We start from the raw sequence: 25,165 nt of genomic DNA on the forward strand, positions 1-25,165 counted from the left end.
TTAATTAAATTTTTTTAATTTGATTTAATTTAGGGAATTGATTTAATTGTAGTGTAGTGTTAGGTGTTAGTGTAACTTAGGTTAGGTTTTATTTTACAGGTAACTTGTATTTATTTTAGCTAGATAGTTATTAAATATTTAATAACTATTTAATAACTTTTCTACCTAGTTAAAATAAATACAAACTTGCCTGTAAAATAAAAATAAAACCTAAGCTAGCTACAATGTAACTATTAGTTATATTATAGCTAGCTGAGGGTTTATTTTATAGGTAAGTATTTAGTTTTAAATAGGAATTATTTAGTTAATGATAGTAATTTTATTTAGATTTATTTAAATTATATTTAAGTTAGGGGGTGTTAGGGTTAGATTTAGGGGTTAATACATTTAATATAGTGTCGGCGACGTTGGCAGCAGCAGATTAGGGGTTAATAAGTGTAGGTAGGTTGCAGCGACATTGAGGGCGGCAGATTAGGGGTAAATACATATAATGTAGGTGTCGGCGATGTTGGGGGGCAGCAGATTAGGGGTTAATAAGTATAATGTAGGTGGCGGCGATGTCCATAGCGGCAGATTAGGGATTAATAAGTATAATGCAGGTGTCGGCGATGTTGGGGGCAGCAGATTAGGGGTTAATAAATGTAAGATTAGGGGTATTTAGACTTGGGGTTCATGTTAGGGTGTTAGGTGTAAACATAAAATGTGTTTCCCCATAGGAATCAATGGGGCTGTATTACTGAGTTTTACGCTGCTTTTTTGCAGGTGTTAGACTTTTTCTCAGCCGGCTCTCCCCATTGATGTCTATGGGGAAATTGTGCACGAGCACGTACAACCAGCTCACCGCTGACTTAAGCAGCGCTGATATTGGAGTGCAGTATGGAGCTCAATTTTGCTCTACGCTCACTTCTTGCCTGTTAACGCCGGGTTTGTAAAAACCTGTAAAACCAGCGCTGTAGGTAAGTGAGCGGTGAGACAAAACTGCTCGTTAACACCGCACAGCTCATAACACAAAACTCGTAATCTGGACGAGTGTGTTGTGTTAATAAGAGTTTTTTAAACAGCCGGGTCAGTTCCATATATGTTCCCACAGCCAATACCTACTCAGATATTTTTTATTTAAAGTGAATGTCAATTTTGATGCTAAAGTGCACGGTTTTTAAAAATTCGATTAAAAACAGGGACACTTTAATTCATCAAAATTTACATTTCCCTCCTGTTGAGAATTTTTTTTAACTTGTAATCTTCACAGCAGCTCCAGCTTCCTCCAGTCGTCACAAGCCATTTCTGATGTCAAAAATGATGGATAGATCATCCTCCAATCATGGCTTCCCCCCGGGGGAATCAGTGTCTGTTTCAATGCCGTGATTGGAGGAAGCCGGATTCCTCATTTTAGACTCAGGAAGAGGCTTTGCGACGGGCAGAGGAAGCTAGAGCTGCTGTGAAGATTAAAAGGTAAGTTTTTTTTCTCAACAGGAGTAAAATGTAAATTTTGATGAATTAAAGTGCCCCTGTTTTTAATCGAATTTTTAAAAACCGGGCACTTTAGCATCAAAATTTACATTCACTTTAAAAAGATAAAGCTAGCACTCATTATATTACATGCTACTGTCGCCAAATGCATAGCAGGTAAATTGTCTCATAATAAATTTAAAGTAAGAATTATCCCATTGTGTTACCCACAGAGAGGAGAGTAGAGAAATTAAGGCAGGTAAGCTAATCAGTACAGAAATGACATAATCATAGTAATCATGTAACCAGGTTTCTCCAGAAATTGTCATTCATGTAACCAGTCAGATCGCTAATTCCTAGAGAGTTAAATATCAAGTTTCCTTTTGAATGTAAAGAAAATAATTTGCTGCAACCAACTCAAAATAATGTATTTCTTCCATTGTGCTGCCAGTTATAGAAGATATAAAGGTAGTTCATCCCACCCCTACTTCATAAGCTTGTCTAATTGAGGCAGGAATGCAGCCATCTTTTCTTTAGTTATAGAGTCCATATTGAGAAATAGGAGACCCGTAACTGTGTCTCATAAATATCCTTTAAAGTGCCTTCCGGGGAAGAGAGGATGGTTATCTCTCTATCCACAATAGTTCTCAGACACAAAAAATTGTCAAGAGAGGTGTGGATGGCAGTAGATCCTGGCTGTAAGTAGGTTTATTACACACAAGATGTATCAGAGTTTCATTACATTGCTGCCATCTTGGTATGCCGCCCACCGGAAGTCTTGTAATTTTCCTCTTACTCATTTACTGTACCCACACATATTGTATACTGTTTTTCTCACCATTAAATAGACTTTCTAAAGATATCATTATTTTCATCATATCTTATAAATGACTATAAAAAAATTATAAAATATGAGGAAAAAATGGAAAAAAAAATCACTTTTTCTAACTTTGACCCCGAAAATCTGTTACACATCTACAACCACCAAAAAACACCCATGCTGAAAAGTTTCTAAATTTTGAGTTTTGAAATACCCAATGTTTACATGTTCTTTGCTTTTTATACAAGTTATAGGGCAATAAATACAAATTGCACTTTCCTATTTCCAAACCACTTTTTTTCAAAATTAGCACTAGTTACATTGGGACACTGATATCTTTCAGGAATCCCCGAATATCCCTTGACAATGTATATATTTTTTTTAGAAGACATCTCAAAGTATTGTTCTAGGCCCATTTTGGTATATTTCATGCCATCATTTCCCCGCCAAATGCGATCAAATAAAAAAAATTGTTCACTTTTTCACAAACTTTTTTACAAACTTTAGGTTTCTCCCTGAAATTATTTACAAACAGCTTGTGCAATTATGGCACAAATGGTTGTCAATGCTTCTCTGGGATCCCCTTTGTTCAGAAATAGCAGACATATATGGCTTTGGCGTTGCTTTTTGGCAATTAGAAAGCTGCTAAATGCCGCTGCGCACCACACTTGTATTATGCTTAGCAGTGAAGGCATTAATTAGGTAGCTTGTAGGGAGCTTGCAGGGTTAATTTTTGCTTTAGTGTAGAGATCAGCCTCCCACCTGACACATCACACCCCCTGATCCCTCCCAAAAAGCTCTCTTTTCTTCCCTACCACACAATTGTCCCTGCCATCTTAAGTACTGGCAGAAAGTCTGCCAGTACTAAAATAAAAGGTATATTTATTTTATTATTTTTTTTTTTTTTTTAATGCCATATTCTGCTGTGTAGGATCCCCCTTAGCCCCCAACCTCCCTGATCCCCCCCAAACAGCTCTCTAACCCCCCCCCCCCCACTCTATCTTATTTGTGCCATCTTGGGTACCCAGTTTACAATAAAATGTTTTTTTTTCATTTCCCCCCCTATTTTTAAGTAGTGTAGCTTCCCCCCTCAAAAACCAACGCACACCCCCTCCCAGATCCCTTAGATCCCAATTCCCTCCCTCCTCTCTCCCACTTTATTTGGGGAAATGTTCCATAGTGTTGTGGTTCCCACCTGCTCCCGGACGCCCCCCGTGACTCCGTCCGCGATCCCGCCACCCTTTGACTAATTCGTCACACCGATGGCCGCCCACCCGCCTCCCACATCGGCAAATCAATATCGAGGCATCACTGCAATAACAGGAAAGCGGCTGGAAACAATCAGGATCGCTTCCACCACTTAAAGGAACCAACAAAGTACAGGGTACGTCCTTGGTCGTTAACTACATTTTTTGTAGGACGTACCCTGTACGTCGTTGGTCCTTAAGGGGTTAAGGTTTACTCAGTGGTTTATGCTGATTGTCATTTATAAGATAACCACTGTAAGTGAATATTAAAGAGACACTCAGGTTAAATTAAATTTTCATGATACAGATACAGCATGTAATTTTAAACAACTTTCCAATTTACTTCCATTAAAAAAAATATGCACAGTCTTTTATATTTACAATTTTTGAGTCACCAGATCCTACTGAGCATGTGCAAAAATTCACAGACTATACCTATATGCATTTGTGATTGGCTGATTGCTATCACATGGTACAAGGGGAGTGGAAATATACATAACGTTGAAATTTGTTATAAAAAAATCTACTACTCGTTTGAAGCTCAGACTAAGTGCTTTTGCATTGTCTTGTTATCTTGCATTTGTTGATTATGCAAATCTAATGTGTTGACTGGTCCTTTAAGTAAAAGAAAGCTGCAAAATGTACAAGGCTGAATTCTACAACTGATTGCAATTTGCAAAGTAAAGGTTTATAAACAAAATATCTACAGTTATTTTTAGTTTAAAAAAAATAATAAACAGCACCAATATCGCTGTCCCAGTGAGGAAAAGGCAGGGAGAGATTCCATTAGTTTAAAAGTTCAATTTATTGAGTACTTGCATTAAAACAACGGCACAGCATGCAAACAAACTCCACAACTGACGCGTTTCCTGCCTCACAGGCAGTACATCAGAGCTAAAAAAAATAATACACTTTCCAAAAACCTAAACAAACTTACATTTTATATAAAAAAAATCATCTTATATTTCAATAAACAGATGGCAAACATGGCACAATTTTGATTAAGTTTTGAATAAGTAACTGTTATTTTAAAAGGGTTAAAATCCTTTGGGTCACTGATTTCTGTGTGGTATATACAGGGCCTGAGCCCCTTCATACAATCCTTTTTTTTTTTACAGGAATGTAAGCTTAGGAAATGCCCATTTTTAGTTATGAACCAGATTAGTGCCAGGTAATTGTTTGCTAAATGTATCCATCAATATGCAGGCTCTACTAAGGTGCTAAACCAAAAATGGCCATTTATCTAAGCTTACATACCTTCTTTTTTTTACAGGAATGTAAGCTTAGGAAAATGCCCATCTTTAGTTCTGAACAAGATTAGTGCCAGGTAATTGTTTGCTAAATGTATCCATCAATATGCAGGCTCTACTCAGGTGCTGAACCAAAAATGGCCCTTTACCTAAGCTTACATACCTTCTTTTTTTTTCACAGGAATGTAAGCTTAGGAAAATGCCCATATTTAGTTCTGAACCAGATTAGTGCCAGGTAATTGTTTGCTAAATGTATCCATCAATCTGCAGGCTCTACTCAGGTGCTAAGACAAAAATGCCCCTTTACCTAAGCTTACATTCCTCTTTCTTTAAAGGAATGTAAGCTTAGGAAAATGCCTATTTTTAGTTCTGAACCAGATTAGTGCCAGGTAATTGTTTGCTAAATGCATCCATCAATCTGCAGGCTCTACTCAGGTGCTGAACCAAAAATGGTCATTTCCCTAAGCTTACATTCCTGCTTATGACACCTTTATTAGAAAAGCAGTACTGTAAGTTTCGGTAATGGCCCATTTTTGGTTCATCGCCTGAGTAGTGCTGGCTCATTTTTTTATTAGATTGTCTTGTTTCATAATAAGTTATTAAATGTATGTTTATGCATAAAATTTTATTTATTTTTAAAAATATATTATATTACCTAATGTTAAATAATAAGTTGAAGATGCAGAATAAAAAAATGAAAATACTAAGTTGATTTTAAAACAATTATTTACTGTTAATGTATTAAAAATTAGAGAGCCAACATGATAAAATATTATTTATTTGAATATAATTTATAAGTTATGTCAATAATAATATCTTATTGCCATACACTTAAAAATGCTGGTTAATACAAGGGAGATTCTATGAGCGGACACAACTTAACTTGTCAGCGCAGCTCACCCTTCTGATCTGCAATCGATCGAGCGGGTTTCCTACACTCAGCAGAGACATCCAGCGAGTGACGTCTTCAATGCCGCCATATTCCAACCTGGGTTGTCAGCCAGGATTGGACAACTGGCAACAGTACCCATGGAAACCAATAAATATTTAGATTTACATTGCGGCAAAAGGGTACATATTTAAAAACATAAGTACATTTAAAAGTTTTTGTTTCAACGATTAAACGATTTTTAATAAGTTTTTTTTCTTACAATGTCCCTTTAAAATCCTATGTGCAAATCATTTCTGTATGGCTATATACAAGTCATGAACCCCTTCATAAGATAGACATGTTCTTAGCCTGGCCCAATGCTTTTAATGGAAAACAAACTGGTGCCAACCTTGTCACCTCATATATTTTACCTTTACTGAATAAGTAACTGGTATTGTTGTTAGTATATACTAGGTTACAAAATTATTATTTATTATTATTTCAGTAGTAACCTCCAGTAAAATGTTGTATATCTTTGTAGTTATGAATATTAATAATTAATAGCAATATAAAACTATTGTCAGCAATATCTACAATTAATATAGCAGAAATGTTGTCAATACACTTCAGTGAGATCTCTTTGGTGTACTACAAACTATCACTATGTAGATATCTATAAATTTGACAACAATATTATTATTACAATTAATATTTAATCCTTTTGTTCTCGATTAGTTATCTTTATAGACACCTTGAATTATATTTATGTAAAAACTAGATTATGAATCAATTATACATGCTAATTCTATTACAATTATTCTACACAGAACAGATCATAAAATGTATCTCTAAAAAATAACCTTACTCACGATAAATCACTTGTTAAAATGTCACAATGAAAATACGAGAATATGGACCGCTAACTTAACAGTGCTTAGTTAAACAATATAACAAGATACTTCACACAAATCTTGCTAAATCTCAATAAATTTAAGATAACTTCCAGAAAAGTATAATTAAACTATTTAGCCCACAAATGGTTCTATATAACTTCAATTAAACCACCAGAAACTGTATCTTATTAATGCAACAATCAATTTATATGCAATTTCTAATCTAGCCTGAAAAACCTCTTATTTAGGCACAATAAAACAAATTCTAAAAAATATATATATAGCAATAACTGTAATTAACTTATAATATTAAAATACAAAAATTATTTCTAAACATTAATATTTAATACCAGTATACTTACTACCCTTGGTCTAATTAATATTAAATATAAGAATAAATCTCCTTTTAACTCACAACTAATTTAACTGTAGTCTTAGAATACCTTAATTTAAAACATTAAAATATATAGAGCAACCGTATACATCAACAAATAAACCAATTTGAAGTTTCAGCATTTTCAGATAAATCCGTTCACCATCATATGAGAGGTATTGCAATTCAAAGAATAAAAGGTTTAGGCCCAATGTTGCTTTCTGTAAACCAAGGCAGCAAAATAAGTCAGTGACTCAAATTCAGCAGCGTCACCCTTTTTCTCCTGTGCATCAGGCTTCTATGTCAAATCATAAAGCCCACCTCTATTCTAAGGTGTCTTTCCATTGGCCCTACGAAGCTGAACATTTCATTGGCTTACTGGGAATGTATGGGTTTTAACAGTCAATCCGTTTGGCTGTTATACCAGTTTTAGTCCATTAGGGGGCAGCAGACATAGAAATGCAGTTTCATTATCAATACTGCTAACAGTTTACTATATATCTTTTAATTTTTAAATTAATATTTAATATACTCACTATTTTCTTGCATCAGCAGACAAATATGTCCAATGTGTATGAGATTATTTAATACTATTTAATCTGAGTATTTTCATACTAAACATGCAGTATTCCACTTATAATATTTTAAAAGATGTATTTTAAAGTTGCATCTTTATGAAAAGGACTCAAGAAGACTACAACATTTTCAGCATGGATCAAATTAATATTTTCTCAGTTTACAATTTCCATCTTAATATCACATACATACCTTGTAGGTGGCAGTCTGATGTAATTTCATATAGCTAGATTTACATTTGATTGTTATCCCATATTAATATAAATATTGCATATCTGTGGATATTATTTTAATATTTAGTGTATATGCTATATGATATGATTCAGGGCACACATTATATAGGCATTCATATATTAGTATCTACTAGTCATATCTGGAATCTAGCCTGTATATCAGATGCCTGGAAAACAAAAGAATGTTATTTATTTTGAAATAAATTGGACCTTTTAAATTGACCATATAGCTATTTACTCAATTTAGCAGATACTTATCTACTATGTTACTGTTAGGCATTTCTCTCAGATCCACAAATATACATTTATACAATACTGAGGTACACCCTAACTGAAAATTAGACTTAAGTTGTACTTTAAAATCTCAATTTTGATGCTTTCAACTTCCCCATATGACCAGTGGAGGCTCCTCTATAGGAACACATCCGTACGTGAACTCCCAAAGCCCCCCAAGAGAGGGGGGGGGGAACCTTTTTGGCTGAATAAATATAAATTTTCCAATAGCTCTCTATTGGAAAAATTATATTTATTGAACTAAAAAGGGTTACACTCCAATTTTGTAAAAAAAATGCTGTTTTTACTGTTCTATCTATCGCACTGCACGTGCGATAGATAGAAGTAAAGGCTTCAAGCTCCTTGCACTTATTTCTAAGTGCCAGCAGCACCCCCTTCCAACCCAGCCCCATACCTTGTTAATCGCACAGTTCTGACTGTACGAGTGAGAGCTATGTGAGTCAGTGTAAGTGATGACGGTGTGCGGGAGGAGGAGCCTGGCCGGTGTGAGCAGTACACACAAGCCTTTTGAAAAGGCACAGAGTGGCAGAGGAATATAAAATGGTGGCAGTCTGGGAGAGAGCTTTCACATGATTAGTAAGTATAACACTGTTATACTATATATAATTATAACGGTCATAGGAGATCATGGCTCAAAGGGTGAAGGGGGAGAGAGGAGGAGCAAAGCTGAACCTGTTAAATAAAAAATGGTTCCCCGTGGCAAGCTGCTAATTGAATACTTCAAAGCCCTCATCTCGCCATGGGCTTGAGTCTCTGCAACATTAATCTTGTTACCCGGTTCAGCTCTACTCTGCCCTCCCCCTTTATAGCTTACTTCGTCTTGAGCAAGTTGTGAAGGGGGAGGTTAGAGTAGAGCTGAACCAGAGAGAAAGATTAATGTTGCAGAGCGAGAAGAGAACGGGTAGGAGCCGGAGGGACACAATACAGGATAGCACTGAACGTAGCAAGGTGAAAGGTGACCACAGTAAACGAGGTTTGTTTATTGTTAAATGACTCCTGTTCCATCTAGGTCCTGTGGGTGTATATATATTTGGCAGTATGGGTGGGGGCAATAGCATCAATATGATGGGCAAATAACAACCTTATTTGTAATATACACTAATGGCTGCTTAGTAGCTTTATGCTGTGTGAGTTATCTCAGGCTGCATATCATCTTGACAGGCAGCATTTAGACAAAAGCTACGTAACTCACACAGCATAAAGCTTCCTATCTGTGTGATTTGAAATGCAGCTCTCTGCAGACTAATACATTCCAGGGGAGGGGGGGTTAGAGCCCTTTCTGGCTGCCTTGTTTAATTATTCATGATCAAGAACAAAATTGTTTCAGTTTTAGTACATTTAATTTGAGCAGAAATGCAGAAGCAAAACCATTTCCCTATGGAAGCACTTTCTGACTCATGTTTGGCAATGAGTTTCATGTTTGGCAATAAGTTTCATAATGGGGTTATAAAAAGTATTTCATGATATACCTTTTTATAATTTTTGCAGCTTTTATTTAAATTGGCTCTATACACTCTGCTTCACAAAGGGAAGCAGGCATAATGCATTGTGGCACAAAGCATGTGTGAATAAAAAGGTACATATAATTGTATGAAATTGGTAGTAAATTATACATATCCCCCCCCCCCCCTTATTACAATATATATATATATATATATATATATATATGTAAAACAATTCATGGGCGGAGCCATCTGAGGGAGGGGTGGGGCTTTATTTCATGGTGTGTGGTCTAGTGTCCCCCAACTTCAAACTTCACCAGCTGCCACTGCATATCACCAAGGGCATTTAGAGCTTCAACATCTGGAGTTTGTGTATTGGAACTCAGCGTGTGCAATTTGCATTGAGATAATAGATATTTAAATTGTTGGTCATCCTGGAAAGGAATCTCAAATTGTAGAACTCTCAGCTGCTTATCCACAGGCGTTCCTGTGATCTAAGTAATGTATTTCTTAGGCTAAATTAATTTAGAGATTTTAATCTGGGAAGACTATACAACAATAATTCTTTAGAAATGACCTTTCTTTTGAGACAGTGATCAAAGGCTCTTGAAATGTGACATTATCTCTTATAGTTTGGGACAAATATTTGTTCTTTAGAAGTCCTGTCTAGTGAAACTCTGAACAGCAGGAGGTTTGAGTAAACATACTTTCTTTCATATATACTGGGGATATGTCAGGCTTGTAATGTGTCTGTGTGTCAGGGTTTTTTCCCTGTTTTGTTTGCCATGTAATGCTGGCAGCCATTTTACTCACCTCTCTTGCTGACTATGGTGCATTGTGGGGGATGCTGCTCATTTCCTGCACTTCCTTTTATGGCCAGACTGGTGTGCATCATCCGTGTGAGACAGGATGCAGTCTCAGAATTGTGATGTCATCACTTATTTAAAGGGCCTCTGATCAGTATGCTTTGCCTTTGCGTTGTCTCAGACCTGTTTGTGAGAGTTCCTGTGTATTACCTGGCTGCCTGACGTGCTTCCTGGTTCCTGATCCCTGGCTTGTTCCTGACTCTGCTGTTTTCCTTGTTCCTGATTCCGGCTTGTCTGACAATTCGCTTTGGCTCCTGACTCGGCCTGCCTGACTACCAGCTCTGGTTTTGACTCCTGGCTTGTTATTTGACTTGTGGACTTTTTATTATTTTTTGCTATTAATAAAGGTAAGATTATTTTGCACTTCTAGTCTCAGTTTGATTCCTGGCACGCTGACATTACGCAAAGGCCATGAATCCTAATGGTGCTAATAATCCACCTTTACCTTCCATCATTTCCAGGATGGATGTACAGGATCACCGCTTGGATCAATTTACACTAGCCCTGCAAACCCTGCTGATTCACACTGCACATTTGGACCAAAGTGTCCCGCAAGTTATGGCTGCTCCTGTTTCCGCTGCTGCACCTATGCCTACCAGGAGCATGTCCGATTCTGCACCTCTACCTCAGCGATATGGAGGCAATCCTATTCAGTGCAGAGGGTTTTTGAACCAGGTGGGCATTTACTTTGAGATGTTACCTCAGGCGTTTCCATCTGACAGAGCTAAGGTGGGATTTCTCATCTCGTTACTCTCTGACACAGCTCTTGCCTGGGCTAATCCCTTGTGGAAGACTAATAAACCTGTGATTTCAAATTACCCTGAATTTGTGGCCTCCTTTCGAAGGGTATTTGATGTTCCGGCTCGCTCCTCCTCTGCTGCTAAACTACTCATGTCCATTCAGCAAGGTACAAGATCTGTTGCTCAGTATGCTAGGTAGGTTAGAACAATGAAGCCCTTGTTGCTGCCTTCTTTCATGGGCTCTCTGATGCGATTAAGGACGAAGTTGCTGCCAGAGATTTACCAGAGGATCTCGAGGCATTGGTGTCTTTTTTGATCCTAATTGACATCAGACTCAGAGAGAGGCCCTCTTTCAAGGAGCGCTTGCGAAAGCCTCCTGTTCCGTTGTCTCCTACGTGTTCGTTCCCACCCATGCCTCCCTCTCCTCCCATGCCTCCTGGTCCAGAGTCACCAGGTACTGCTGAGCCAATGCAGTTGGGATTCACGTGTTTCTCCGCGGTGGAGAGGGCCTTTAGGAGGAGGGAGGGGCTCTGCCTCTATTGTGGGTTACAGGGCCACCTTTTGAAGTTTTGTCCTACACGGCCGGGAAACGCTAAGGTCCTGTCTGGGGCAGACCTTGGGTGGTTTATCCTCGTCCCCGGAACCGCTTAAGGAGAAAGCTTTTATCATGGTTGTCCTTTCCTGGGTGGACTCCTCCATAGTCACTCAGGCTCTTGTTGACTCCAGTGCTGCGGGCTATTTCATTGACAGTGCTTTTGTATCAAAGCACTCCATTCCTGTTTTGCCTCGGGCCGTTCCGCTTGCTATTGAGGCCATTAATGGCAGGCCCCTTCAGCCCACACTCATTACTCACAAAACTGCTCCATTGTCCATGGCTGTTGGGGCTCTCCATTTTGAAACCCTCTAGTTCCAGGTGATAAATTCTCCACATTTTTCAGTTGTTCTGGGTTATCCCGGGCTCCAAAAGCACAATCCCAGTCTCGACTGGCGCAGGTTTGAAATTTTGTCATGGTCCCCGCAATGTATTTCCACTTGTCTTCGGAAACCAGTTAAAGTCTTGTGCACTTCTTCAGTATCTCAATTGTCTGAGGAGTACTGAGAGTTTCTAGACGTTTTTGACAAGGTGCGCACCGGTACATTGCCTCCTCACCGGTCTAACAATTGTGCCATAGACCTGCAACCCGGAGCCATTCCTCCTCGGGGCCGGGTGTACCCTCTGTCTGTTGCAGAGAATTGTGCTATGGAGGAGTATGTTGCCGATGCTCTGTCACAGGGGATCATCCGCAAATCCTGCTCTCCTGCAGGGGCTGGCTTCCTCTTTTTGAAGAAAAAGGGTGGCGATTTAAGACCATGCATCGATTATAGGGGTCTTAATCATCTTACCATTAAGAATGCTTACCCTATTCCGCTCATTACGGAACTCTTTGACCGCCTCAAGGGAGCTACAGTCTTTACTAAACTTGATTTGAGAGGAGCGTACAATCTCATTAGGATTAAGGAGGGCTACAAATGGAAAACAGCATTTAACACCAGGAGCGGGCATTATGAGTATCTTGTAATGCCCTTTGGCCTAGGTAATGCTCCTGCTGTTTTTCAGGAATTTATTAATGATGTCCTACGAGATATGTTGCAACAGTGTGTTGTGGTGTACTTAGACGACATCCTCATACACTCACCCACACTTGAGGCTCATCGTTCTGATGTTACACGGGTTCTTCAGAGACTACGTGAGAACGGCCTGTTTTGTAAACTCAAGAAATGTGAGTTCCATCAGACTCAAGTAACCTTCCTAGGTAATGTTATCTCTGTTGCAGGGTTCTCCATGGATCCTGACAAGTTATCTGCAGTTCTGCAGTGGCCTCGCCCAGTTGGTCTTCGGTCTATTCAATGTTTTTTGGGGTTCGTCAATTACTATAGAAAGTTTATTAAAAACTTTTCTTCCTTGGTCAAACCTATCACAGACATGACCCGTAAAGAGAATGATCCACTACATTGGTCACCTACTGCCATTAAGGCCTTTGCTAGTCTTAAGACTGCCTTTGCTGCCGCTCCAGTTCTGGCTCATCCTTACCCTGTCCTGCCTTTCGTTCTTGAGGTCGATGCGTCTGAGACTGGAGTAGGTGCCCTTTTGTCTCAATGTCCTACGCCTGACGGTTCCTTGCATCCTTGTGGTTTCTTCTCTAAGAAATTGTCTCCAGCTGAGTGCAATTATGAAATTTGCGACAGGGAATTACTGGCCATAATTTTGGCACTCAAGGAATGGAGGCATCTTCTCGAGGGTACTAGCGTGCCAGTGCTCATTCTTACTGACCACAATAATTTAACTTATCTATCTGAAGCAAAATGTTTGTCGCCCCGACAGGCCAGATGGGCGCTATTTTTGTCTTAGTTTAATTATGTGGTCTCCTACCTGCCTAGTAGTAAGAATGTTAGGGCTGATGCCCTCTCTCGACAATTTTCGCCTCTGTCCAAGCAGGAAACTGTACCTACTCCAGTTGTACCTCCTGACCATATTTTGGCTACCATACATACTAATTTGACTTCTCCCTTGGGGGAGGAGATCCTGGCTGCACAAACCAATGCACCTCCTGAGAAACCTAGTGGTAAGTGTTTTGTTCCTGAGAATCTTCAAACTAAAATTTTGCACACTTACCACTATCCTAAAGCCGCAGGTCACCCAGGCAAGAACCAAATGATTTGGTCTGTCACTCGACAATTCTGGTGGCCAGGTCTTCGTTCTGATGTTGCTGCGTATGCTGCCTCCTGCTCAGTTTGTGCACAGAATAAGACTCCTCAACGTTTTCCTGTGGGTCTTCTTCAACCTATTGCTAATGGTGAGCATCCTTGGACACATCTTTCCATGGACTTCATTGTCGAGCTCCCTGTTTCCAATGGAAATACTGTTATCCTTATGGTGGTTGACCGTTTTTCTAAAATGTCACATTGCATTCCCTTGATGAAGCTGCCTACCGCTCAGAAGCTTGCTTTAATTTTTTTAATCACTCTTAATCTAATGGGGCTGCGGAACGGTCTAATCAAGCTCTGGAACAGTTCCTCCGTTGCTATGTCTCAGATCACCACAATAATTGGTCTGAATTTTTACCTTGGGCAGAGTTTGCTCGTAATAGTGCTATTAATGCTTCCTCCAAGTTATCCCCGTTCATGGCGAATTATGGGTTTCAACCATCCTTGTTACCCAATTCATTCATGTCTCAGGGTATTCCGGCTTTGGAGGAGCATCTCCGGCAACTCCGTTCCACGTGGTTCAGGATTGCCTTCATCGTTCTATGCAGCGCCAAAAGTTCCAGGCTGATCGTAGGCATCTGCCCGCACCTTCCTACCAGGTTGGTGAGAGAGTTTGGCTGTCCTCTCGCAACTTGAACATTCATGTGCCTTCCAATAAATTAGCTCCCCATTATGTTGGTCCTTTTCGAATACTCCAACGGGTTAATCCTGTGGCCTACGCTCTTGACCTTCCTCCTGCTATGCGCATCTCCAATGTTTTTCATGTCTCCCTCTTGAAACCATTGGTTTGTAATCGGTTTACCACTGTGTTGCCTCGTCCCCGTCCTATTTTTGTTGACAACCATGAGGAGTATGAGGTCAGCAGCATTACTGACTCTCATATGTCCAGGGGCTGTTTACAGTATTTGGTTCACTGGAGGGGCTACGGTCCGGAGGAGCGTTCTTGGGATCCCTCCTCTGATGTTCATGCTCCCCCCCCCTCCTCTGTGCCTTCCATGCCCGTTTCCCCAATAAGCCTTTTGTCCTCCCGCCGGGGAGGGGTCGTTGAGGGGAGGGTACTGTCAGGGTTTTTTCCCTGTTTTGTTTGCCATGTGCTGCTGGCAGCCATTTTACTCACCTCTCTTGCTGACTATGGTGCATTGTAGGGGATGCTGCTCATTTCCTGCACTTCCTTTTATGGCCAGACTGGTGTCCATCATCTGTGTGAGACAGGATGCAGTCTCAGAATTGTGATGTCATCACTTATTATTTAAAGGGCCTCTGTTCAGTATGCTTTGCCTTTGCGTTGTCTCAGACCTGTTTGTGAGAGTTCCAGTGTATTACCTGGCTGCCTGACGTAATTTCTGGTTCCTGATCCCTGGCTTGTTCCTGACTGCTGTTTTCCTTGTTCCTGATTCCGGCTCGTCTGACTATTCGCTTTGGCTCCTGACTCGGCTCGTCTGACTACCAGCTCTGGTTTTGACTCCTGGCTTGTTATTTGACTTTTTATTATTTTTTGCTATTAATAAAGGCGTGATTATTTTTGCACTTCTAGTCTCAGTCTGATTCCTGGCACCCTGACACTGTGACAACAGAAAGGGGGGTCAACATCAACCAATTCAGTGTTGTCAACAATGTTGTATCATGCAGCAATAAAATTGATATCAATAGCTTCCTATATGAATAAAATAATCAATATGATATCTGTGCACATAGCTTCCAATGATATCTCACCTTTCATATGACATTATGAAAGGGTAAAAATCCTTTGGGCCACTCATTTCTGTGTGGATATATACAGGGTGCCCCACCATAGGAGAGACATGTTCTCAGCCTGGCCCAACGCTATTTATGGCAAATAAACGGGTGCCAACCTTGCCACTTTATATATTTTACCTTTTCTACATAAGTAAATAGTATTTTAAAAACGTTAAAATCCTTTAGGCCACTGATTTCTATGTGGTTATATAGGGCATGAGCCCCTTTATACAATCCACGTGTTTTCAGACTGTCCCAAAGAATTATATGGCAAAGAAATCCTTTTAAAATAGTAACTTATTTAGAAAATGTAAAATATGTGATTTGACAAGGGTGGCACCAGTTTGTCATAAAGAGCGTTGGGCCTGGCTAAGAACATGTCTGCCCTATGAAGGGGCTCACGCCCTGTATATATCCACACAGAAATGAGTGGCTCACATGATTTTAACCCTTTTAAAATCTCACTTATTCAGAAAAGGTAAAATATATGAAGTGGCAAGGTTGGTACCAGTTTGTTTACCATATAAACCGTTTGCCAGTGTGAAAACATATGGATTGTATGAAGGGGCTCACGCCCTGTATATATCCACACAGAAATGAGTGGCTGAAAAGATTTTAATCCTTTTAAAATACTGGTTACTTATTCACAAAAGGTAAAATATATGAAGTGGCAAGGTTGTCACCAATTTGTTTGCCATAATAAGCATTGGGTCAGGCTGATAACATGTCTGTCCTATGATGGGGTTCATGCCCTGTATATATCCACACAGAAATAACTGACCCAAAGGATTTAACCCTTTTTAATACCAATTACTTATTTAGAAAAGGTAAAATATATGAAGTGGTAAGGTTGGCACCAATTTGTTTGCCATAAAAAGCATTGGGCCAGGCTGATATAACATGTCTGTCCTATGATGGGGTTCATGCCCTGTATATATCCACACAGAAATTAGTGGCCCAAAGGATTTTATCCCTTTTTAAATATCAATTACTTTTTCAAAACATAATCAAAATCGTGTCATGTTTGCCATCTGTTTCTTGCAATATAAGATGATTGATTTTTTTTATAAAATGTAAGTTTGTTTAGAATTTTGGAAAGTGTATTATCTTATTTAAATAACTGTAGATATTTTGTTTATAAATCTTTATTTTGCAAATTGCAATCAGTTGCAGAATAAGAAGCTGACTGAATAAGAAGACCTCTTCAGCCTTGTACATTTTGCAGCTTTCTTTTCACTCACAGTGGTTATCTTATAAATGTCAATCAGCATAAACCCCTGTGAGTGAACATTAAGAACAAGAAAGCTGCAAAATGTTTATTTTTCAAAATTATTGTGTCTATTGGTTGTTAAAGTTGATTTAAAAAACAAAAAGGAAACAAAAAAAAACCCTTTGAGTGGAGGTAACATGTTTTCTGTCTAGAGTGGAGCTCCAGTCTGCAGCCAGACACCTTTGCCCTGGACAGCATTTTCATGTTCCTGCAGCAGCATGTGTAACTCACAAGTGTCCAGGAAAACATGGCCGAGGCAGCCCTATCTGTTGGACCTTTGTACCAACACTGTAGCTGTTTAGAGAGCAGGTGGTAGCTTGTATGAAGCAAATTTAATTCTTTTTTGACAATTTACTAGTCCTTACTGGCTTGCTGAGTGTGTATGTTTGAGTTAGTGTATAAACAAGCACTATATATCTAGGCTCAAGAAAGAGTTATAACTTTTACTAAAAGTAGTTTTGCTATTAGTTTTATAAAGCAATCGCTTCTATTGAAAACTGAACTTGTAGATGTTCTGTTTTGATTATGTCAATTCAGAGTTATATAAAATACTGTTACAAAATATCAAATGTAGACAAAGGAGTCTAGCTGCAGACTGGAGCTCCACTCTAGACAGGAAACGTGACCTCCACTCAAAGTTGTTTGTAACAAACAACCTATAGACAATCATTCTGAAAACTAAACATTTTGCAGCTTTTTTGTTCTTAATGTTCTCTCACAGTGGTTTCTGCTGATTGTCATTTATAAGGTAACCACTGTGAATGAACATTGAGAACAAGAAAGCTGCAAAATGTACAAGGCTGAAGTTGGATTCTTATTCAGTCAGCTTCTTATTCTGCAACTGATTGCAATTTTCAAAATAAAAATTTATCAACAAAATATCTAGCTTTATTTTTATTTTAAATAAAATAATACACTTTTCAAAAACCTAAACAAACTTACATTTTATAAAAAAAAATAATCTTATATTGCAATAAACAGATTGCAAATATGGAATAATTTTGATTGTTTTGAATAAGTAACTGATATTATAAAAGGGTTAAAATCCTTTGCACCACTCATTTATGTGTGTATATATACAAGGCGTGAGCCTCTTCATAGGAAAGACGTTATCAGCTTTGTCCAACGCTCTTTATGGCAAACAAATTGGTGCCAACCTTGCCACTTTATATATTTTATCTTTTCTAAATAAGTCATTGGTATTTTAAAAGGGTTAAAATGCTTTGGGTCACTCATTTCTGTGTAGATATATATACAGGGCTTTAACCCCATTTATAGAATAGACATATTTTCTGCCTGACCCAATGCTTTTTAAGGCAAACAATCTGGTGCCATCCTAGCCACTTCATACATTTTACCTTTTCTGAATAAGTAACTGGTATTTTAAAAGGGTTAAAATCCTTTAGGCCACTAATTTTTGTGTGGATACATACACGGCATGAAGCCCTTCATAGGATAAGCATGTTTTTAGCCTGGCCCAATGCTTTTTATACCAAACAAACTTGTGCCAAACTTGGCATCTCATATATTTTACCTTTTCTGAATAAGTAACTGGTAATTTGAAAGGGTTAAAATCCTTTGGGCCACTCATTTATGTGTGGAATATACAAGGCATGAACCCTTCATAGGACAGACATGTTGTCAGCCTGGCCCAACGCTCTTTATGGCAAACAAATTGATGACAACCTTGCCACTTCATATATTTTACCTTTTCTGAATAAGTGGTATTTTAACAGGCTTAAAATCCTGTGGGCCACTCATTTCTGTGTGGATATATACAGGGTGTGAGCCCCTTTATATAGCAAAGACATGTTCTCAACCAGGCCCAACGCTTTTTATGACATACAAACTGGTGCCTACCTTGTCAAATCATATATTTTACCTTTTCTAAATAAGTTAGTGCTATTTTGAAAAGGGTTTCTTTGCCATATAAATCTTTGGGACAGTCTGAAAACACTTAGATTGTATAATGGGGCTCACGCCCTATATAACCACACAGATTTTTATTGAGGTTCGTCAAAAGGCATTTAACATTAACAGAGTAATTTGCATATCACAAACAGTAATGTCAGTATATTGCTATAACAAATAACCATATAAGGAAATACACATAAAATGATATACTTGTCATATGAGTGACAAATTAGTTATATGCCATCTAGAGACCACCCAGATGACACAAGAGGCCACTCTGGACCCCCAAAAAGGAAATTTTAAAGCTACAGGTGGTTTTTGAATCTAAGGAGACCACTCTTGGGTCCCATGTCAAACCTCATTGTTTTTTGTTTTGAGGAGAATGAAAAGATATGTTTTACCTTCATATTTAAATTACAATTAATGCCATAAGGGTTATATTTGGAGCAGCGAGGGTCCCCCAAATGTTAAGGTGATCTCATGGTGCATTACTTGGAACTATAATTACATAACCTTAAGGGGGTGTCTAACTACGGACATATGGATCTCATACATTTTCGACTGTAGTATTAGGAATAGAATTGATACGTCGGGGTCCCCCAAAAGTAAAGGAGATTGCTTAGTAGACCTCTTTGAGTTGTAGATATATACCTTTAAGTGGGTATTAAACTATAACCTTATAAATTGGAGTATACAATAAAAACATGGAATAACAGAACTTAGGTAAGAGACGTCTTGTAATAATTAAATGGGTTACTTCCACAATATAGCTGTGCACCATAGTCTGGTCTGTATAGTATATTGGAAAGTGGGAAGGCCACAAAAGGGACAGATATACTGTATAGTTACTTAGAGGTTTTAGGACAAGTTGGCAACCCATGTGTCAAAGGAGATCCCTAAATTTGTGTCCTCATATATTCAAGCAGTGTGCTATCTTGCTCTTGGAGTGTACAATAAAGCATCTGATATCATAACTAGAACAGAAAAAAGAGACAAGCGCAACCGCAATTCACTGTACCGGATTATTTTAGTCAGATCCCTGACTGCATAAAATTTCACACTTACACTCCGGTCCAGCCTCCAGTTCTCCACCAGTCCGTATAGATGGTATTGCTAGGAATATTTCCCATTCAATGAACAGAGCCGCCAGGTAGGCGGTGAGTTTATGCTCCAGAAATGATACATAGTCTTTCACAATGTAACCTGAACGTGTTTTGTTTACTCACGGGTAAACTTTATCAACTTTACCGGGCTATTATCTCATTGGTCCGTGTCGGATAGTCTTTGTAGCCCACCTTTTTATTCAGCAATCAATGGGTTTAATTTCCAGGACTGGTCTTCAATTACTCAAGCACACTTCAGTTTAAATAATTAGTTATTTTCATAGACTTTAGTCGAGTCTTCTAAATCTTGTATCTAAGAACCTTCTTCCAGCCCCCCAGTCCTGGAAATCTGGAAATTAAACCCATTGATTACTGAATAAAAAAGGTGGGCTACAAAGACTATCCGACACGGACCAATGAGATAATAGCCCGGTAAATTTAAAGACCTATAGGGTTAGATGCTAACACACTCACTTCCTGTTGATAAAGTTTACCCATGAGTAAACGAAACACGTTCAGGTTACGTTGTGAAAGACTGTGTATCATTGCCGGAGCATAAACTCACCGCCTACCTGGCGGCTCTGTTCATTGAGGGGGAAATATTCCTAGCAATACCATCTATTCGGACTGGTGGAGAACTGGAGGCCGGACCAGAATTACAGGGCGGCTGAGTAGGTGTTATGGGCTCTTTTTTAACTTATATCTTGTAAGTGTGAAATTTTATGCAGTCAGGGATCTGACTATAATAAACCGGTACAGTGAATCGCGGTTGCGCTTGTCTCTTTTTTCTGTTCTAGTTCTGTTTGGGATGATCTAACTACAATCAAGATCTTACGATCAGCTGCACCGGAAAGGATTCAAAGAAACACCTGCAAGAGAGTGTTCGATTTTTGTGCGGACCTAATATCCATACATTTGGACATACTTGGAAAGAAATTTATTGGGACATCTGGGACTCACCCATCTCGGTGATAATATTCTATTTACACATTTGTTTTGATTCCAGTAATAACATTATTTGCACTGTTCACATATATATATATTTTCTTTTTTGGTTTAGAACTCTGATACCTTATTGTTTATTTTATTTTAATAGCACCTCAATACCTTATAGGCTGTGTAATATTAAGTAAACAGTGCCCTATATAGCTCTACTTAGAGTTTACATCAGGCTATTTTTACTTGTGTCTTTTGTTTAGTTGCGCTGCTTAGTGTAGATATTTAAGTGATATCATAACTAACCTAATTTACAAGTGACTTATGTGAGTAAATATTTAAATTAAATTGGCAGCTGGGAAACTTATGGATCAGAACAGCCATATATGAAAATTAGTTCTAGAGGTCTATATTTCTGATTGACACAAAAAGAGTTTAACCAACCCTACTGCATAGGTATAGAGTGGCTTACAAATTAAAGTGATAGTTTACTTCAGTTGAGCAGTCCCATATTGACTATTTATACCATATTGTTTATAAATGAACACTATATATAAAATTTAAGATTGAACTCTATTGAACTATGAAACCAAGAATCGGCAGTCTGCATTGTGGCACCTCAGTACTTGCAGTTGCATGGTCAGAAGTTTTTAGCCCACTCCTCATCCCACGCCAGCCTTTCCTTGTGACCGGTACGAACCTGCTAGTCCACAGCAGGGCTGAGAAGTGGGGCTGCAGTCCCTGGAAATGACTGTAAACACAAACCCGTTATCGGGGCCCATCGTGAAGCCGGTTACTGTCCCCATATAGTCAGGGGTGTTGCATCTGGCGCCTCTCTCATTGATGCAAGGGTAAGGATCAGCGGAGTTAGTGACACTCGTAGTCGCTAGTTGAGGGCTGACATATTTCCCCAAGGCTCTTACTGGAATCCGGACCTTCTCTCCAGCTGGGAGGTGAGTGGAGTCCTGCGGAGTGTAAGTGTCTAAAAGTTTTTCCCCCTTAGCTGATGATAAACCAGTGGGTAGACCCACACTGTTACGGCCTGCTATGGCTGTATTGGTTGAGGTTGCGAGTGCAGCTTGGTAAGGGATTACTTCTGTCGCATTTTCAGTAATTGGAGCAGCATGGTAGAGGGTTGCCTCCGTCGCACTCACAATAATTGGGTTTGAGGCTGCATAGTCCATTTTTAATGGAAACCTCTGCGATATGCGGTTTGGGGGTAAGCCAGCTGTTTTCACCTCAGTAACCCTTGCTTGTGTCTCTGCAACAGATAAGGTACATGGGGCTTTGTGGGTGACTGCAGGTATAGATTTAGCAGGCCCACCAGCCGCGATCCGGACGCCATGCTGCCTCAGCATTTTAGTTGAGTATGGGATAGGTTTATGTCCGTCATCGCGGCTGTTAGGCACCATGTTTTTCTCAGCTCCCAGGTTAGCTTTGAGGGGATGTTTCCCATTTTGTGCAGCTGTGTCACTAGTGATGTTGTTCTTGATAACCGGGTCTACCACTCTCACACCCCAGCTCCTACCTTCCATCAAGCTGCTGTCACCTAAAGCAGTGACATCTGATGTGGTATATGCCTGTTCTCTCCCCTCAGTAGTGGCGAGAATTTTCTTTGTAGCCATAGGTCCTCTCAGTGTGAGCTAGTAGTAGTAGCTTGGGCATCCACTGATACCTACTCTGGGTGGTCTTGAAAGCAGTTTTTGCAAAATGGTCTTCCAATAATTTGCAGATAGCCTCTTCAAGCTTATATAAGTTCACTGCCATGCTGGATAGATGCGTAGTGTGTGTTGCAGAGAGAATGTCTGTGTCAATGCACTGCATCAGAGAAAGAACTGTGCACTCAGGGCACAGCGAGTTGTGGGGACGGTGTTGAGGCTTCTAGTGTAGGGGAAGGCCTCAAATGTAATAGTCCGGTACTGAGGGCAATTAAGCCGCGTATCGATAACCCTATATCTCAGATCAGGTCACCAACCAGCCAAGCTTCTCCACTATTTTGAATAGGATATATCCAGTTCAGCTTCACAGAAATTATTAGTTTTGGGGAGAGCTTAAGGAGCTGAAGCTCAGTGCGACCAGTAAGATGGCCGCCGCCTGGAAGTCCCCTGGCCCAAAGGATTTTAACCGTTTTAAAACACTATTTACTTACTTAGAAAAGGTAAAATATATAAAGTGGCAAGGTTGGCAACAGTTTATTTGCCATAAATAGCGTTGGGCCAGGCTGAGAATATGTCTCTCCTATGATGGGGCTCACGTTTGTATATATCCATATATAGTTTTTTTGCCATAGAAACCATTGGGCCAGGCTGAAAACATGTTTATCCTATTCCTATGAAGGGCTTCACGCCGTGTATGTATCGACGTAGAAATGAATGGTCCCAAAGGATTTTAACCCTTTTAAAATACCAATTACTTATTCAGAAAAGGTAAAATATATGAAGTGTATATCAATGAGATAGGTATAAAACTGCCTTATTAGTCAAATTATGGTTCCATCTATAACCCATACACTCATATTCCTTAGGGGAGTGCGGGGGGGGGGGTGCCCTAGTAGTTGGTATACAGTGTAATCCCCCAAAAAAGAAAACCACTATTTGGCACACACTTAAACACATAGGTAGATCTGCAGAAAGGGAGCCAAAAAAATAAAACAACATTTACTGTCAAATATTAAAATACAAATATTTGAGCATCTGGATTAAACACACTACAATTGTCTATTTTAAAATAAGACAATAATCGTTGAGGCTCTAAGCTTGCAAAATTAAGCAGATTCCAGCACTGTCAGAGGCCCATTGTAAGATGTCCCCCAAGATAAAAAAAGATCCCTGATAAACTACTGACTATGATTTGGTGTTACCCACAAATGTGGATGAAGGGTGGGGCTTATCAGACTATCTCTTGGTAGGCAGTTGCTTACAATTATTGTGAAAAAGGTACGGCTTGCAGTGACTAAGGAATGACCAGAATTACCTGTATATCAATCACAGAGAGCACACTAATAAAGTATAACCATGTCCAGATTACTCATAGACAGGCGAACACCTAATGCACGCTTCGCCTGAGCTTTCTTAGAGCCTCAACGATTTGACAGTAAAAGTTGTTTTATTTTTTTGCCTCCCTTTCTGAGGATCTACCTATGTTTTTAAGTGTGTGCCAAATACTGGTTTTCTTTTTTGGGGGGGATTTCAAAATATATGAAGTGACAAGGTTGTCACCAATTTATTTGCCATAAAGAGCGTTGGGCCAGGCTGTTAACACGCCTGTTGTATGATGGGGTTTACGCCCTGTATTTATCCACATATAAATGAGTGGCCCACAGGATTTTAACCCATTTAAAATATCAGTTACTCAAAATTATGCCATGTTTGCCATCTGTTCATTGCAATATAAAATAATTTTTTTTTTATCAAATGTAAGTTTGTTTAGGTTTTTGAAAAGTGTATTATTTTATTTAAAATAAAAATAATGCTATTTTTTTTTATAAATCTTTATTTTGCAAATTGCAATCAGTTGCAGAATAAGAAGCTGACTGAATAAGAATCCAACTTCAGCCTTGTACATTTTGCAGCTTTCTTGTTCTTAATGTTCATTCACAGTTGTTACCTTAAACCACTGTGAATGAACATTAAAGGGCCATAATACCCAAATGTTTAAACACTTGAAAGTGATGCAGCATAGCTGTAAAAAGCTGACTAAAAATATATCATGAACATCTCTATATAAAAAAGAAAGATATTTTACCTCAAAAGTTTCTCAGTAGCCACATCCCATTGTAAAGGATTTCTAAGCTGCAAATCAGTATGTCTGTCCTGGGACAGCTAAGGGAGTGAGCTTATGTGCACTCTCATCTTATTTCCCTATTCAGTTTAAAGGAAGTTTGCTATGAAATCTCATGAAAGTTAAGTGAAATCTCATGAGATCACAGTAAAAGAGTTCATGACCTCAGCACTGCTGATTGGCTGCTGTTCATTTCTTCATTTTTTTTTTTTTTTTTACCTGCAGCTAGGAGCAGCTGAGTATACATTTTTACACAGAACTTACTCTGCTGAGCTGAGGAGATTGTGAGGTAAAATATCTTCCTTTTTTACATAGAGATGCTCAGGTGATATTTTCCTGTCAGCTTTTTACAGTTATACTGTTATGTCCCTTTAAGGACAAGAAAGCTGCAAAATGTTTAGTTTTCAGAATGATTGCCTATAGGTTGTTTGTTACATAAGTTTATTTAAAAAATAAAAAAAATGTTTTGAGTGGAAGTAACATGTTTCCTGTCTAGAGTGAAGATCCAGTCTGCAGCTAGACCCTTCTCCTCCAGTCTGCAGCTAGACTCCTTTGTGCAGAGTGAAGCTCCAGTCTGCAGCTAGACCCTTCTCCTCCAGTCTGCAGCTAGACTCCTTTGTGCAGAG

At 39.0% G+C, this 25,165-nt stretch overlaps 1 long non-coding RNA gene across 1 annotated transcript in view; it reads right to left on the reverse strand.

The window, feature by feature from the left end:
* The window catches only part of LOC128651572 (uncharacterized), a 40,828-nt gene extending 15,958 nt beyond the window's left edge, over nt 1-24,870 (reverse strand). The window contains exon 1 of the long non-coding RNA XR_008401125.1: nt 24,504-24,870. This is a non-coding gene — a long non-coding RNA (uncharacterized LOC128651572). The remainder of the gene's footprint in view (nt 1-24,503) is intronic.
* Between the last annotated feature and the right edge of the window lie 295 nt (nt 24,871-25,165).

The sequence above is a fragment of the Bombina bombina genome, chromosome 3 (assembly GCF_027579735.1).
Source record: "Bombina bombina isolate aBomBom1 chromosome 3, aBomBom1.pri, whole genome shotgun sequence".
In the NCBI taxonomy this organism is placed as follows: domain Eukaryota; kingdom Metazoa; phylum Chordata; class Amphibia; order Anura; family Bombinatoridae; genus Bombina; species Bombina bombina.